Source organism: Lathamus discolor, chromosome 1 (genome assembly GCF_037157495.1).
Source record: "Lathamus discolor isolate bLatDis1 chromosome 1, bLatDis1.hap1, whole genome shotgun sequence".
In the NCBI taxonomy this organism is placed as follows: domain Eukaryota; kingdom Metazoa; phylum Chordata; class Aves; order Psittaciformes; family Psittacidae; genus Lathamus; species Lathamus discolor.
Genome location: NC_088884.1, coordinates 63,395,844 through 63,414,508, shown reverse-complemented (window position 1 = coordinate 63,414,508; position 18,665 = coordinate 63,395,844). Strand labels below are relative to the sequence as shown.

General features: G+C 38.4%; 1 long non-coding RNA gene across 2 annotated transcripts; it reads left to right on the top strand.

Moving 5' to 3' along the window:
• The first annotated feature begins 333 nt into the window (after positions 1-333).
• LOC136007167 (uncharacterized) lies at positions 334-10,829 on the top strand. Of its 2 annotated transcripts, XR_010609519.1 has the most exons (4): positions 334-419; positions 1,427-1,591; positions 5,769-5,859; positions 8,145-10,829. It is a non-coding gene; the product is annotated as an uncharacterized LOC136007167 (long non-coding RNA). The 2 variants fall into 2 exon arrangements; XR_010609520.1 differs by lacking the exon at positions 5,769-5,859.
• Positions 10,830-18,665: the final 7,836 nt, after the last annotated feature.

Below are 18,665 nucleotides of genomic sequence, written 5' to 3'. Positions count from 1 at the left end.
TCTCCAATGTTTCCATTGTGTTTTGGGCACAGTAAGGGACAGGTTTTGTAGCTAATAGAATATTTCTAAATTTTCAAGCCCCATTGGCTGAAATGTTTCGTTTTGATTGTTACAGTGTATCTGCTTTAGCTTCCTATCATGGTAATTTCCCATCAACTGGCCGTTGCATTCTCCTTACCTGCTTGTAAAACCCATCCCTTTATAGGGAGAGTAGCTTTTTTTCCCCTGAGAGCAGGAATGTAGAAATTACTATTAGTCTCCACAAATTTTGCACCAGAAACTACAGTGCTGTAATAAGTATGCTAAAGAATCTGTGTTATTTCAGGGTAGCCAGTGTGTCCGTCGGAATACCCCCGAAGAGCTGGTCATTAACCCGGCGCGCGACAAGTGGCAGGAGTGGAGCAGCTCTGCCAGGGAAGGTAAGGTGGGAGCTGTGGAGAGGGACCACGGCTCAGGTAGGGACAACATCCTTGTCAGCATCCAGCGTTTGAAAAGCCAAGCAGAGCAGGGTGGCAGTAGTACCCAGTGAGCATGGGCACCTCAGCCTCCTGGCCCAGACTCTGCTCGTGGGGGTTGTTCATCCAATCGGGTGGCTCTCAACCAGGAAGCTACACAAGAAAACCTTTGTTGTGTGGGTTATTTTTTCTTTTATTTCAAAGAATTTTTGTAACTGTCCTTTTCCTAACACTCCCTGGTGCTTGCTTAGGTTTGCAGCCTTCGGCATGTGTCAGAAAGTAATTTTGGTGTGGTTCTTCAGCAATCTTAATGGTATCCTCTGCAATGAATAAAAGCATTATCAACAGGAACTGTGAGAAGCCCTAATACAAAACAACTGTGTGAATATTTTAAAGTAACTAAACCATTCTTTATTGCTTATTTATTGGCTTTTTCTACTACATCAGGTTTTGGAGCAGAGTTGGATAGCTCATTCATGTATCAATTAAGTTTTACCCTGTACAAAGCCACAGTATGTATATGGTTTGACAGTAGGCTGACGATACTTACCAGAAGTCACTTACAGAAAATAATGTGGAAATTTTAGTTTTCAGAGCAGTATCTGTATCTGAAAAACCAAGGAAACCACTTTTATACATTTCCTGTGGAATACAATGAGATCCTCTTTGCCTCTTTTATGAGAAATAACTGAAAAACAAAACCAGTGTCTCATCATTGTCAGTCATACATGGTTTTTGCATGCTCTCGTCTATGAGAAAAAACATGTGTTTCAACAGATTGCTGGGAATGTATTTTGGTTTCACCCAGATGTACTCTTTTTCTTCAGGCCCTCACTTTTATTATTGTTTGCAACAGAAAGGCTGTATTGGAAAACCTGGGGTACAACGAATGCTGTGTGAGCCAAAGATGTAGACCTTACAGCTGTTTGTCCCTGTCGTGTTGTTAACATACTCTGTTTTGTCTTTGACAGATTGAGAGGTAGGAAAAGTAGTAACATGGAAGCAGCATGGAAAATTGCTTTACCCCTTTGCCTTAGAAAACTGCCTCAGCATCAGTGAGAGCATTGGTGAAGCACTGTGAAAGAACCGACATTGTGGTGGCGAGGGCTCCACTTTGTTATCTGGCTGCAGCTTTTGTGAGTACAAATCCTAATTTTGGCTCTTCTCAAGGGACATGAATAGCCTTGTATAGGACTCGGTAAATGAGCCATAGAGAACAGGGAAGGAGTCAAATGAAGTGAAATAATCTTGGTGACTGCTGTGAACTCCTAATAGGGATATAAACAAGAAACAGTTTGTATGAGCTCTCATGTGGAGGTGTAAATGTCTTATCTCTACATGCTAGCAGTGGCTGGGGCTTTTAATGTTTAAGATGAAACAATTCTGATGGTTTGCATGGTCAGAAAACAGAGCTCATTTTATTTCTTCCTTTTTTTTTTTTCCTTTTTCTTTCCCCCCTTGGTATTTTGGTTTTTGCTTTGTTTCTTTTATTAACATGGAAATGTTTTGAAATTTGCATTTTAATTCACAAAGGCATTTCAAACAGCCTCCAAAATTTGTGATGTTATTACTTAATTCGTATAGAAGTGAAGCTCTTGGTGAAAAGACCTGGGGTATATTCATTGCCATAGTGATGTGAGGAGTACAGGAGTCATATACTTAGGGCTTTCAAGTAATCATCTGTGTTTTTTCCAGCTTTCCAACTGTTCCTCATCTCCTCCCTCTACCTCCCCCAGTGATGCCAGGACAGTTGTAGTGGGTTTTTTGTTTACAATAAAAATAGTGAGAAGAAACCCTTGATCTTTGCATTCCAAGAGTGTCAGTCTAGCTTGCTGAGGTTATTTCTCAGTCCTTGCAAATATTTTTCTATGAGGTTTTTGAGAACTTCAGTCCACTTCAGAATCTGAGAAGAGCATGATAATACTACATGCATAAATATATGAAAACTTAATTTTGTTAAAAATGGAAAAAATATGGAGCATGTTTTCTGAGGTAGTATATGGAATGCTGGTCATTGAGCATCTGTGTGTATATATGTGCATGTAGTAGGTTTATTTGTACTATAAAACAGCTTTTGTTTTTCATGAGTTGTAGCATGTTAAATGAAGGGTAAGGTGAGATAGCATTGGTAAACAGAAGGCATATTTTCATGCTTTGGTTATTTAAAGCTTTGCGTTATGCTTTTGGCATGTGGCAATATCCTGTGGTTAATGGTTTTTTCATAGGGTCATAGAATGTTTTGGGTTGGAAGGGACCTTAAAGATCATTTAGTTACAACCCCTCTCTTGTGGGGCAGGTCCATGTGTCAAATCCATATCTCCTCACTTTAGGCACAAGGATGTTCTGTGGGACAGTTTCAAAAGCTTTGCACTAGTCCAGGCTTTTAAACATGATAACACTTTTTGTAATTTTCCCGTGTCCTAAACATAGATTTTTGCCTCCTGCAGTCATCTGTCAAAAGTTGATTTTCTATAGGTCTCCCTTATTTCAATTGCTAGAGTAGCTGCAACAGTTAAAGGCAATCTGTAAGGCGCTTTCAGTTCTTTACTTCCACTGCTTCAGTTTTTTAATATGTTGTGTTGCATTACTGCCATAAGTATTTCTAGGACCAAGTGTTTCAGTTGGAAAGTCAAAAGGCTGTAGCCTGCCTGGAAGGAGACAGTGTATGCCTTTCATTTGTAGGCTGCTAGTGTTGTAAGGCTTTTTTTTTTTTTTTTTCCCTTCCCTTTTTCCCCCCAATTTTGTGACTAATTGAAAAAAACAGGGAAAAATAATTTCATAATGTTTTGGGTTTTTCTCCAGTGAAAGAGAAAAAAGATACATGGCTTAAAATCAAATTGAATAGTTGTTTTAAGATGATAGTTTTGGTTTGGGGTGTTTCTTACATAGAAAGGGTTCTTGGCTACATTTTTGAAGAAAATGTCATTTTGACATGAAATAATATTTAATTTTGGAACTGTGGAAATGAAAGTATTTGGTTTTTTTTTTTTAGTTTTCAAACCTAAGACCACTAACTTGGTTCAGCTCACATTTGTGAACAGTTATCCTTCACTCCAAAGAGTAATTTTGGCACGTACACTGCTCACCCTTATAATGCATGAACCCAAATTACTTCTAGTTCAGGAATTTAAGTTAAAAGCTGGAGTTCCTGCTCCCAGGAGGGCAGAAGAGGGAGAAGTGCCCCAGGGAAGCCATGCAGAGTGTGTTGTGGTGGCACACAGAACCAGAGGATTTCACCTGCGTGCTCTGACCTGCCATGTTCTCTTTTCCTCGCTGCGGCAACGTACTGGGGTGGCAGGTCTTGTGCTGTCCATGTCCCCGATCACCCACTGGTGTGGGTAGCTTCACACGAGTGCCTAGATCTGTTCTTGCATCACCTGAATTAGTCCTTGGCCTGTACCTTACCCTGAGTATCAGACAAGAGTCACTTGTCACAGCTGGACTGCTGCTGATGGAGGGACTGGAATAAAAAGGACAGAGTCCTGACTGGGTGGCCGTGGTGTCTCTGTCCTGGCAGTGAGAACTGACAAAGAACAGAACAGGCTGTGCTTTGTGTGACATACTGTGAATTAGTTCTTACAGCTCTTACGAATGTTCAGTCATGTTGTGCTCTTGGGGAATTGCTTCTATGGTTCTTAGTTTTGTTTTATCTTAACCTTTTCCTGCTCTTTCCTGCAGCAGGGGTGAATTTCTACTTCTTTGCCTGGGTGCTTTATTGCAGTGATGCCTAGAATGTCATTTTTCTGAATCCAGATTCTGCTTCACAATGGCGCTTTTCTTTTTAAGATATTTCAATGTTGGTAGTTCTAACTAGACACCTTAATTCTTGAAGTTTTTATTATTTTTCAGTGCAGGGTGGCCTTATGCTTTTCATACTGCCCTCTTTCAGTTTAGGAACAAATCCTCTTTTCCCACAGAAGATTTATTTCTTTTCATTTCCACTGAAATAAAATTTTCCTTACTCTGTATTACAGATTCTGCTTTTCCAGGGAGGAAGCTAGCGCTATTTCTCTTACGTATTGCATACAACTTTCTTATAAAGTTGACTTGTTCATTCATGTCAGACTGTTCTGGATTTTACATGTAAGACATGTCAGCTGGGATAGGTAAATGTTAATTGTAGGAAAGAGAATAAAAAGCTGGAATAGGTTTCAGCTTCCTTTCATCTGTGTGAAATGATTGAGGATCACTTCACATTAAAGGGTAGAAATGTTATTTTGAATATGTGAATTGGAGCCTTCATGTCACATGGATCACTTCCTACTGAGGGGAAGTAGCAGCAGCCACTTTATAATGAGAACAGGACTTGGCTAAACCCAGTTATTCACTGTGTAATTTTGAAAGGGAAAAAATGGGTTTGTTTTGGTGGCTGCAGTGTGCAGTGACATTGAAAGGGGATTCAAACTTTGTAGTGTCTGCAGAGGAATGCTGCTTGTATTTCTTGTTCTAATGTCATAGAAAGCAAATAGATAAATACTGAAGAACTAATCATACTGAGATCTGTAAGGTGTCTTGTTTGTGGACCTTGCCCAAAAGATCTTATGGGCTTGTTTGTGATACATGAGATTTTAGCACGGTTTATTCTAGGAGTCATCTTCTGTTGGGCTGCATTGGTTGCCAGTAGCTTTGTATTAGAGTTGAATTCACCAGAAAAAAACAGAGAATGCCTATTGCCATTATTTTGTGTACCACCATTAGCTGTTTCTTGATATCGACTGATTTGACTTCAAAGAAATAATTTGCAGTTTCCTCTATTTTTCTTGGAGAGCTTTTTTTTTTTTTTTCTTTAAACCTCAGAATAGTTAGGCCAGCCCTTCCGAAATCACAAATATTTCTGTAATGCCTGCAGTACTGTAAGAATGACAGCTACATTTAGATTATGTATAGTTCAAGTTGTGTAATCATACTAATTTGACAGAAACAAACATTGTGTGCTAAAAATCCTGTGTGACATTCTTCTGCATATAAGTTCTAAGAAACATGCATAAGAAAGTTCTACTAGAAGCACTAACACAGGTAGCTAAATGACAAGTCTTATTTTTGTTATTAAAATAATAAAAATTAATAAGGAGGGGATAAAAGTTGGACTGGATTTTATGGTCCATTATAAAATGTGGAATCCAGGCCCTTCCTCATGAGCCACCACCTAAACACATTAATGTGTCTTTTCTGCTCTCTGGGATATGCCTGCGGTTTCTGAAATGTTAAAAATGATACTGCTTCTGGCTAGACAACTTTCGATGCATAGGTATTCAAATTTTAAACTTCTTTTTTCACATTCTTCATTAATTTCAATTCCTGTGACTTTCTTAGCAAACAAACACGAGGGCTGGAACATTCACTGGTCAGGAAAATGGAAAAATACTACTCCAAATAGCAATAAACATGAATTACAAGTTTCTAGGTAAGTTAATCAGAACAGGCAATCTAATTTAAGTATTATCTTTCTTCGGAGAAAAAGCAGAAGCAAAGCATGCAAATTTTATGTTCAAAAGAGCTTGAGTTCTGAATGTCTAATGTTCACTGAGACTTGATTGTAAATTGCCAGTAGACCAAGTGTCTTTTTACAAAACCTATTTGGTGAATAAATTTAAATAATGAATACATTAGAGAAGATCATGATCGTTTAGATTACAACTTCAAGTGATAAAGAGGATCAGCTGTATTGTCTTAAAGAACTGCTCTGTTTTGTTAAAAAGAACTTTTCTTAAAGAACTGCTAACTGGCTTGTCAGTCTCTTGGTGATTAGATTAGTGTCTGAAAATTTCAACATTGAAAAACAAGCATTGTTTTTCATCATACAAATGAATAGTGTTTGCCCTTTAAAAGTTTTGTTCTCAAAGCTTCAGGTTTTGTTCATTTGTTTTTACATTTGATGGTGTTGCAGTGTCATTTACAATGGTTTTCAAAGTTGGAATATTCTTTCAAAAATTGATAGCTGCTGGAGTTGTTAACTGACCCGAGTATTGATCTAAAATAGTTGGTTTTCGCTCAGCATATTTGAGTAGTGATTGCTTGAGTCTGACTTCCTGATGGGTCTACAAAAAAAAAAATAAAAATAAAAATAGTCACTGTATATATTCAGCTTTCTGCTTATAACTGTTGATATGTACATGAAATAATGAAAAACCTGTCAAATTCTCTACATTTTCAGAACTCCAACCATTTGCTGTTGGCATCTAGGAAGATTAACTCCCAACAATTATATTGTTTTTAAATTTCTCAAAGCAGTGTGCATGTCAGATGTTTTCTGCTCCTACAATGATGCAAAGTAGCCATATGCCTAGTTAACTATCTAATTAAGCTTTGCATCATTGAAGCAATAGAAGAGGCCTAGAGTGTTTATTGTTCACATATCCATCATTAATTCACCAGATACACTTGTTAGCCTAGAAATTAGAGGAGCCAAAATGAGAGGCTTATTGTTCAGGACTTTGAAGCAGACTTGTTAAAAATCTCTGATTTGCCTCAATATTTGTTTTTATGAAACACCACAGAAAAAGAATTCCCAAGGTTCTGGCTTGAATGAGGGAAGCAGTGTTTACAGCATGCCATCCAAACCTGATCTTTCCGGATTTCACTGCAGTTTTGTTTGTTGCCAGGTGATAAGATGAATCTGAGTAGTGAGCTGGGTAGTTTGCTTGTAGTTAGGGACCTTTCCTATGTGAAAATCCCACTGACAATCCTTCCATTGTATCAGCTGGTTTTGTTACTGTTGTACCACTATCTCTATTCTTCAGTCCTAATGGAACAGCCTGAATAATCAGACTGTATAAAACATATTTGATAAACAGTGAAAAATAGCTCCTTTTTTTCAGGGTTACATGACAAAAAGCCTTTGCTTGCTTAGGAGGCAAAAGGGAGGCAAATTGCACTACAAGAGGAAAGTAATCAGATCAATTGGAAGGAAATATTTTCTCCATTTACATGTCCCCAGTAGGTAAAGAAATGAAAATATGAAAACAATTTGGTTTTCCTTTGTTAGCCACTTCCCTTCTTTTTCCTGGTCCTTAAGTTCAACCACTGCACAACCACCTCTGATACAAAATGAACGTATTTCTTTTTTTTTTCTTCCAGTTACCAGTTTCATGAAGAGAAGTAATAGCATCTTTCTGCATAACTCTAGGAAAACTCAAGGATTCTTCTCATTAGATTTTGGGGTCACATGTGGCTTGGAGGTTTCTCGCTTTCTACTTCCACCCACATGTCAGTGTTGATGAGGAGCATAATGAATTTTGTGCTCTGTTTCCACATCTTCTTGCCTTTACTTTTAGTTTCTGCCCAACTGAACCTTAGAAAGGACTAACTTTGTACAGGTATTCAATCTTAAACAGTAGCTAGTAAAATGAAAACATTAGTGTTTAGAATATTAAAGAAAGCAGTTGAATAATGAAAAGGGGAAAGGTTAGGGAGACTATGAGGAAAAGTGTAACCTGATATATAGGTTACAGACCTTTCTGTGAAGATGACCCAAATTGTTCCATAAACATAGATTGGAAACAACAGTGTATGAAGGGAAAGCGTGTTGGAAGGAATGATCTTCATTAGCAAAAATGTTAATTTCTTGAAAGGCCCTTTTGGTCTTTTAACTTCTACAATATGTGCTGCCAAAGAGACAGATTGAAAATCAATTTTTTAAAAGTGATTTTCATGTTCAGACTGGTGGTTTTTTTTTTTTTTTTTTTTCAGATATTGCAAAACCTACAGTACATTATGTAGAGTGGAATTTCACCTTGCATGGACATCCTGAATCTGTTTAATCAAAGGCTTTGGACAATGAGTGGAGTGACTGGCATTTGTTTTGGCAGCTAAATCTGCTTGCTACATCTGTCATTCATCTCTTGGAAACCCACGAACTACAAAATAGAGAGAATGCCTAAAAGAAGTGATGTATGAAAAACCTATTGTCCGTGCAGCATTTGCGGTAGCAAGCTAGCAACTTTTTTCTTGGCTTTCCGTCTTGTTCTAAGGTTGATGAAGTAAACAAAGCCACTGCTCTACTTCTTGTTAGAGAGCTGCTCATAAAGAAAGTGTGAATTTCCACCCGTGACTGAATATATGCCTTCACCTTGTCTTGGAAATTAGTTCTTGAAGCCCCTAAAGGGGATGTGTTCTTTAGTGTTTACTTGACTTGGGAGATGTACTCCTAAGACAGTGATTATTACAGGAACTGGTAGAATAAATATCTGAGCAGGGTAGCCCAGATATTAACATAATACATTTACTGTGTCAACATGGTAAGGATGTCTTCTGACCTTCTTTGACAAGGTAGATATTTGGCTTGTATGTACCTCTGGTGTGCATGTGCTAGGCAGGATTGGATGAAAGCATTAAAAAGGCTAGTTTCTAAGTTTGTGTGCAGCATTCAAGTTCACATGGACTGTGAAGGTTAAAGTCAACGAATTTTACAGGTGTTGGTCTTCCAGAAACAGGAATCAATATAAAAGATTTGTTTATGATCAAGACCTGAAACCTATTGACATGAGTATCACACCTTCATGGGATCGGACACTCTTCAATTGAGCTGATGTCAAAGTGTGTTTAAATTAATATCTACTCCTGTATGTGACTCATTCTTTTTATAGGTCTGTCACTTGTATGGCTTCCATTTTTGATTGCAAATCTGTCGTCTGTTAAACACTGGAATTTAAATGGCAGAATGAATTATCAGGCTCAAATAGATGCAGGTCTCTCCAATCTCATGGCTGTAGAGAAGTCCCTTTGTCTCACTACTCAGTGTTGCAGCTGCTGCAGTCTAAATGGCATCTGAGTAACTTTTGTTTTTCAGAGCATTTCAAAGTACAATGGCTGAACGGAAGATTAACTATAAAAACATGAAACATCTTTGTTGGGACACATTGTGCTAGAGTGAGTGTGCCAATTGTATGGAGTGTGCTACTTCTCGAGACTTTTGACAGATGGGTAGCTTGATTATAGAAGAATGTTAACTTGGAATATTTTTATATTTTATAAATTGTCCTGCTAATAATTGTTTCCTTAAATTTTGTAAGCACATTGAGGGTAATACTGGACAGTTCTGCCTTTAATTCCTGCTTGGTACAGGACAGGTGTCACAAAGGTTTTCCTCCTGCAAAGCATCTGAGGTGCGTTGGTCTCAGTTTCATTTAACCTTTTGAACGTGCCTTACATCTGATTTCTCCCTCTTACAAAAATGTGCTTGCATATCCCTTTGGGGTCTCATACTTTCTTTTAAAAAAGCAATTAAGGTGAAGATTAGCAAATCAAAGCAGTCTGACATCGCTCTGTCACTTTTGTGTTGTTTGTTCTATTTCTGCATGGCTGCTGTATGTCTCAGCTTTATTGTCCGTGTACTACTTGATCAAGTAGCCAAACTACTGGGCCACCTCACCCTACCCAAAACTTTTGTACAGAAAAGATAGTGAGATTCTTCTTACTCTCATGGAACCCTGCCACTTTCTCTATTCCCAGTGTGCCTGGACCTCTGTCTATAAAATACGTTTCTATATATGTAGTGGAGAAATAGGAGTAGATCAAGATGCTAGGAAAACCAGTTGTTGCTTATGTCAGAGTGTAGGTTAAGCTTCCATACTAGACCTAAATAAATGGCTTCTCAAGTGACTGTTGGAAAGAGACTATTATCTGCTTCACACTGCACGTTTTCCTTAGCTTTCTTTTTAATCTGCAGTCGCTGCCACCCACACTAATGGATTTGTGTATAGGAGGCATAGAATCTTTCAAAAGATTTGATTCAGCAATTTTGTGAGGCCTATAGTCCATGAAACTGAGAGACCAGTTGAATCAAACAGGCTGCACAGCCCCTAGCTTCAGTTTTGAAAGCACTGGCCCCAGGAATGAAAAGTTAGAAAAGACAGCAGACTTAACCTTTTATTTTTCTACCTTGGACTGAGTTCCATTTAGCAGCGACATGAAATTTCTATCAAGTTCCCTCCATACGGTCCTTTCAAGGACCCAATAAAGGGATGAATACCAGAGCAGATCCTTTATCCATTCATTTTTCAGCTCTGTTAGCTTTCAATACCAGAAATGTATTTAAAAGTGGGTAAGGTTTGTTAACTCTAATATACCACTGTCACTCATCCTGCTCCACAAGAATAAAACTATATATGTGTTGGGATTTGCAATTCAAATGAAACCATTTTACTTCTTGAAAATGGGCTACTGTGGAAGAAGAAAAGGCTGTATAAAGGATCACATTAACCTACAGCAATAATATTATAACATCAGTGTTCGTGATACTATAGTTACGGTTGTGCCAAGTGGCTAATTTATGAGCCTTCTCTTTCCCTCTCTGAAGTACCCAGCTGCTTTCCACCCAGCTTTTCAGTTTTCTGATTAAGAGTCTCAAATAAAACTGTTGTGTTTGTTAGAAAATTAAGTTCTGTAGACTGCTATAATCAGTTTTATTTCAAAACAGTTGAGAGGTTTTGGTTCATGTTCATCTATTTATTTTTCAACAGCAATATAACCCCATTTATTTTGTTTTCAGTATGTTGCATATACATGGTCATGGTGTCATACTTTTGAATTATTTAATTTCCTAAGAAACTTTGGTATTTATCTTATTACCTTACTGTAGAGGCTGGAAAAGGGGAAGTTAAGGTGTATTTCAAAAGTTTGTAAACACGGAGGTACAGAACACAGTAGATTTCATCTGTCTTACAGAAATTGTCAGCACTGAGCAAAGAGCCTGTTGGTAAAGCATCTGTGCTGGGCTGCATTTTGTGGTGAAGTAATTGTAGGAATAGTTCTCTATCTGCTGTTATCAGTCAATGATAATTAAATAAGTGGACATTTGGGAATCACAGAATCACAGAATCCCAAGGGTTGGAAGGGACCTCAAAAGATCATCTAGTCCAACCCCCCTGCAAGAGCAGGGTAACCTACAGTACATCACACAGGAACTTGTCCAGGCGGGCCTTGAATATCTCCAGTGTAGGAGACTCCACAACCCCCCTGGGCAACCTGTTCCAGTGCTCTGTCACTCTTACAGTAAAGAAGTTCTTCCTGATGTTAACGTGGAACTTCCTATGCTCCAGTTTACACCCATTGCCCCTTGTCCTATCACTGGATATCACTGAAAAAAGCCTAGCTCCATCATCCTGACACCTACCCTTTACATATTTGTAAACATTGATGAGGTCACCCCTCAGTCTCCTCTTTTGCAAGCTAAAGAGACCCAGCTCCCTCAGCCTCTCCTCATAAGGGAGATGTTCCACTCCCTTAATCATCTTTGTGGCTCTGCACTGGTCTCCTTCAAGCAATTCCCTGTCCTTCTTGAACAGAGGGGCCCAGAACTGGACGCAATATTCCAGATGCGGCCTCACCAAGGCTGAGTAGAGGGGGAGGAGAACCTCTCTTGACCTACTAACCACTCCCTTTCTAATGCACCCTAAGATGCCATTTGCCTTCTTGGCCACAAGAGCACATTGCTGGCTCATGGTCATCCTCCTATCCACCAGAACCCCCAGGTCCCTTTCCCCTTCGCTACTTTTCAGCAGGTCAACCCCCAACCTGTACTGGTACATGGGGTTGTTCTTCCCCAGATGCAAGACTCTACACTTGCCCTTGCTAGTTGTTAGTGGAGCTGTATATAACAGAGTTAAAAATCACGCTAATAAATTTCGTTGTGGTGGGCTGGGTAAGAACAAAACAGGAGGCATTTATGTTAGCATTAATAATTAATGCTATCACTAACATGAATGTTAAAACTTTTAATACCAATACTGCTGTGTGTATGGCAACTGGAGGCTGAGGTGCTTGAGGAGATGAGAGTAGATCTTATAGCAGGAGTGAACGAGCAGCCCCAATTTTTAAAGCTAGGCATTCACTTGAAAGTCAGAGAATCAGTTTCAGCGTCCTTATAGCAAGTATGCTACAAACTACAAAACTGTATGTGATCAAGAAGGGAGAGTTATTTCCAAATTTAGCCTGATATCAGGCTAGATAGAGTTCAGAGATAAAGACGTCCAGAAAACCAATATGCTTCTGAATTCATCTGTATAAAATATGAAGTATATTGGGAACAGAAGTTTAAAGCCTAAAGAAAAGGTCAGCTTTAAAAAATGGTTACTGTTGAGCAAAACTGGAAGGTCTTGAAATGTGGTACATTCTTTTCATTTCTGAACGCACAGATTTAGTGCTAGAGAAAGTGATTACCTGACCCTATGCTCTACTTTTAAGTCTGTGAAAGCTTTTTTTATCTAAAAACCTAGGAGGAATTGGAATGGAATTCATCATGCTAGAGAGTGGTTATTCTGTCAGTCATGGAAATGACCCAACATATGCTTTATTTTTGCTGAAATGTTCATAAAAGCGTGGTTCTATATCAATGTTTGCCCAAAGCTTGTGTTGGTTTTTGTTGGAGTTTGTGTGTGTGTGTGTACGTACATGTGTATAGTACAGCCTAGCTCAGGAAACACAAAGTCAGGCCAACACTTGTAGGTACTTTTCTAGCCGATCACTATTCCATTTCATTCTTCAAGGATGTAAGTTTGCCAAAATATTTCAGGGTCATGAACTGCTCCCCAACCAGTATTTAATGTATTTTATCTGTATTGTGTATGTGCATATGAGCATATGTATAAAGCAGCTTAAATTCTTATACACATAGTTAGATGGTTTTACTCAGCATGTTCAAGAAACCAGGTAGCTACAAATACACTTATTGTGTAAACACATTAATGCATGTGTATATATGTGTACTGGTATTTATGGAAACATTTGGGTGCATGTATGTTTATGTAGCTATATTTTGCCACCACTGTTGAGTATGTGAAACTGGGGGGGGGAAGTTTCAAGTTCAGGGCTAGGGATCTCTGACTAACTCCTTCAGTTCATGACTGAAGTCGCTGAGCACCAATTGAACTTTAACTACAGTATGAAACAGAAATTGCTGTTTATGGGGCCCTATTAGTTTTTTACAATTTTTTGAATCCCCTTTTTTCACAGAAGGGTTGAAAAAAAAAAAAAAAAAAAGATGGATCTAGCAGCCCCTGTATAATGGAAAAACATTAGATCATTGTCTAAGAGGGATACTTTGAATGCACGTTTTACCGTGAGCACATCAGCTCAGGGTCTGGGAACACTGAGTTCCTGGAACTGGAACACTGTCCGCATGGTAATGCAGGCTCAGAGAAAGCTTACTTAGGAAGAGCCAAAGGGCTTCAGTGTGGACAGAGCTATGCTCTCCCCATGACTTATCGGTTCATGCTACGTGAATAAGAAGCTGGGCCAACATTGACACATGATGTCGTATCGGTTTCTCTGGCTACTTATGCATAGTACATGTAAAGCCTCAGGGATTGTTTTCTGGTCCTGAAGCCAACTGAATCAGCCTGGCTTGCATGAGTACAGCTACAGTCACAGAAGAGAGTGACTGTGTCTGAAGTACCCCTGGGAAAGTGTTTCTTGTTCAGGCTCACACCCCAGTTTTGTTGTGCAGAATGTTTGAGTGCTCAGACCAGTAGTGTCTAAGAGTGCTGCTGAGATTTTAGCAGCCTGGGTCAGAACTTGAGCTCATTCGCTGGCCCTCCTTAGTTTGCTAACATAGATATAGTCTGTCTCCACAGAGACCTAGCTGTTGAGTTAATGGTTTCTTGAGTGTGTACTCCGGAGGGCTACAGTGTAAGTGCTGGTTAAATCTAGTCTTCAGAAATGTCCAGATGTTTGCTTAAGTCTTCTCTCTTCCTCCACCTCAGCCTAAACTCCTTATTGAATATTAAGCCTGATTCTCTATAAGTTAAAATCTCTGTCCATATGTGGTTTTATGCTTTACTTTCTAGTAACTTTTGAATCTGCTGGTTAATTCAGCTGAATTTGGCAAGAGTTAATGGTTTTAGAGGTCTTAAATTGCTGGATGTATGGTGAAAAACAGTAGCTGGTAAGGATGAGGGCTCCAAATGAATGCTTCCTGTAAGAGAAGAGAGGAAAGCCTGCTTTCTCTTGGCAGAAGCAGTCATAATGCAAGTATATCTTGCTCCCTGGCTGATCGGCACAGCTACAACAATGAGCAGCTGTTGCTTGCCATCTGATAAGTTAGCTGGGAGTACTGACTGGAAGAGGAAGGAAGCCATAAGGAACAAGAAATAGAAGATGCAAATTTAGAGGAAAGTAGGCTTTCAGAGCCTGACTGCTCAAAAATGTGCATGTTTGTTTTATTGTTCTGGAGAATGCAAAAGACTTTTTTCTTAGTAGAGGTATGTATAGAAGGGAGGACTTGAACCTTGGAGTATCTGGCCACAGAAGGGAATCCAGAATCCAGGCCTTGGGCCTTCATGTCCTAGGGGAGGCATGTGGTCAAGGAGGTGTCTCAGAAGGGGAACATGTTGAGAGAGGAGATGCTTCGAGATAGCTAATGGCAAGGTGCTGAAGGCAAAAGTACAGAAGACTGTGTACAGTTCTAATCACCCTCTGAGATTTAGGCACCTTGCTGAGGAGGAAGCCTGGTGACTTGAGTGGATGTATATCCAGTATGTGTTTCTGAAAATAACTTTTCTTTCAAAGAATTGAACAGAGATCATACTTTTAAAGAAAAAGTGGTGGAAGGGATTAGATACTGTTTATGTATTTTATGCGATGATGTGAAATACAGGCCAAGTCTTGGAACTAGAACCCAGGCTGTCCCTTTCTTAGTGACATAAGTATTAGATTTTAGAAACATGGTCTCCTGTATGTTTTTTTCTGAACCAGAGAGCCTCATATTTTAGAGGAAAACATGGCAGTGATTCAACGAAAAGGCTGAAGAATGCCCTTTCTGGAGTCTGGTGGTTAGATCATTCACATGGGTGGTAGCAGATGTAAAAGAGAAAGACTTGTCTCCCACATTGCAAGTACTCTGACAAATAGATTCCTACATGCACTACTTACGGTCTAAAGCAAAGCAGTTATTACAGCTATGTTTTGCAAGGAGCTTTATCCTCTTGAATAGAGATGTGTATTTATATATTTACAAATTAAGTATATCTAATAGATCAACTGTAAGGAATGACAGTTTCATTTCTATTTTCTAAATCCTGATTGACTTCATGTAAGCTAGGTTATGACCTGTTTGACCTCATTAAGACCATGGCTGTTGTCAGACATTGACAGCCTGTAGCTGTGTAAAAGGCTTTCCACTGCTCAGATGATGTGGTTTAAAGCAGTCTGTGGTACCCTGCAGTGAAATGGGCTAAAAGGGCTTGTGTAAGTCAGCTACCGTATCTCAAAAAGAGCAGCTTGATTGATAATAGCAAGCATTTGATAGGAATTGCATCTTTCACTGCTCCAGCCCCTTGCAAAATTAACACTTATCGAGTGAAAAAGAACATTTGCTGTGAGTATCGTTTTTGTTCGTTCCATGTACAAGCATCTGGAATAAAGGCACAGTATCTTGCAGAGAAACAAGGAAGATCTTCAATCTATGTCAGTGTTAATTAAACTGGCAGAGAGCATCAGCCAAAGTTTCCCCTGTTGCTGCATCCTCTGTTCCTCTGAGCATGGTGCCATAGGATTAGTGCAGTTGGGAAGATAAATTCTTACACCTCTGCTTCCTGTGCTCAGATGTGGTGTATTACAAATACTCATGAGGTTTTACTGTAGTTACCAAGGTATTTGCAAAGCAAATTGCACCTGAAAATATTAATGTACAATCTGATTGCCAAACATGTGTGCATTTTAAAAGATATTAAATTGGCTTGCGCTGCTACCATTCTCAGGCTGTAGCTCTGCTTGCCTTCATATGGGATTTGAACTGTGCTTCCCACAGCAGACTCCTCTCAGCACATCCCATCTAAAAGTACATAAGGATGAGATGTGGATGATCTAATAGAGCTTCATGGTTGTTGAATAGTGAATGTAAATGATTAGGGATTATGCTCCCCAAGTATTGAGCAACTAGTGCTACCCAGAGCCAAATCATTACAGGGTTTTTCATCAGTTTTCTGTTTAAGACTTTTAAGTATTAGTGGAGTTATGGGTCCTGTGGAGCAAGTTCAAGTCTACTGGCAACAGCTGTTTTGTAACTATTTTACATTCAAGGGGAAACAAACCTTAGGTTTAAAGTCATAGGTGTATTTATATGAAGAAGTCAGAGAAGTCTTGTCTAGACCTAATAGATTTGAGTTGTACTGCCCTACTGTGCTTCGATTAACTTTACTGTTCCTTATGCAACCTTGCCACATCAGATTCAGAAATACAGTACATGCCAGATCTGGATTTGCCTGCAATGGACAAGTAGAGCCTTCAGCTCAGTGGCTGTTACTTCTATCATGGTACCCATGCATTTACTATTCAGTAAAATAATTAGTTTGCAAATGCGAAATTTATTTGCTTTTCTGAGTAAAGGAACGTTATAAGAAGTACTATTGAAATTATGTCCAAAAACCTTTCTGTATTACAGAAAATTACTCAGTTGAGCCCGAGTGGCTGGTTTTCAGTAATGCTTCTGAGGCTGAGCTGCAATATTCTTTAAAATATAAATATTAAATTAAGCTTACCATCATTTTGCAAATGTCACTGAATTTTTTAATAGTTTTGTAGAACAGGCTTTTAAGACCATGAATTTAACTGGCAAAATAGAAGGCTCCATGCCTTGTAACTATTTTGGGTGATATAATGTCAATGTAAGAAAATATGCTTTTCTGAATATGCTGATTTTAGACCTGAATAATGTGTGCAACAGTGTTAGATTTCAGCAGGTTACTAAATGAGATTACCAGTTGCCAAGGGTATGTGATTATCTTGGGCTAATTTACATCCTGTATGTAATCATAAACCTGATAATAAATCTATTGTTCTAGTATAAGTAAGAAATAATTAAGTTGAAGCCAGAAGAGTTAGACTGGTTTCATGCAAATAAACTAGGAATGTGGGCAGTCTTAACCTAGAAGCCTGGAAGTCCATGATGTGGGGACTGAATTCTCCTGTGGCTCTTAGGAATAGCTCCAGGTCAATGTTTTAGATGGTACGTGGGTAACACAATCATACTTTTCATAGAATTTGCGTTCACGTCACCTTAATTTTTATCCTTGTGACTTTGACACCTTTCCTTTACAGAAATTAGTACTCAGGTTCATGAATATAACACATTTTAACCATGAACTTATGTGGTTATGTAGTGAGAACAATGTAGTGCAAGTTCTTCCATGACCACATGAGTAAATAAAAGTAGGGAAAAAAGACTGGTTTTGGAGTTATGTTATGTTCAAAACAGGAAAATAAGGTAAATTAATGTCTCTGCATAATTCCATAAGTGTTTGGTCTGGAATAATGTATGGTTTATTATAACAAAAAGTCAGACTTACGTGAATGATGTTTAACAGCTGTTGAGAAAAACTGAGAAACTAAGGCTTGGGGTTTGCTGCATTTACTCATGGCCAGCTATGGGGTAGAGTTGTCTCATTGAATTAAATGGGACTGCTCAGATCTATAAAGTTGTTTATATCCAGATATTATGTTGTAATTGCCAAATTTTGTTATTTAATTGTCAATACTTTTATTTCTTATTTTTTAAGAAATAAGGGGTCAAGCTGTTGCAATATTATGGTTAAAGCAAAATGCTCATCAAAATAAAATGAGTTATGTGGAAGTGTTTTGTTGAAGTATGCGTTTAAATTTAGGAAAGAATATCAGCTTGTAAACAGGAAATTCTCTTTTTCAAACTGTAATGTCAAAGATATCTTGATACATACAGAAACAATTATAAACTGTTTGTTTACAGAACTATTACAGCTTTAATAAAAAGATTACATTTTGGAAGAGCTGGCTGGAAGTTATTCTGGAGCATACTAGTTTGTTAGGACTCTTTTTAATTTGGTAGGTGTCTGTTGCTCAAGTGCAAATGCATTTTTGAAACCTACTCTTCTAGAGTGATCATTAATTTTGCTCTATATGCAGCAGAGGGAACTCCTGTCAGTAAGAAATAATGGACAGAAAGTAGATGTATGGAAGATTGTAATAAAACCACAAAAGGTAGGAAACAGAGGGTTCAAAGCTAATGTAGGTACACGAGGTGATTGAAGTGAAAATTATACTCTCTGAGCCAGGATGATGCTTTTTAAATGATACTTGAGATAATGATTTTGTATTAATGGCTGAAATTGAATTTTCTTCAGGTAATTCATCTGCTATCTGAGTAATAAAAGGGCTTGGAAGGAGTTTTCACCTTTTACTTTCTTTAACTAACATTAACATATTCAGCTGGGAGGTTTTCTAGTGGCATTGTTTATTCTT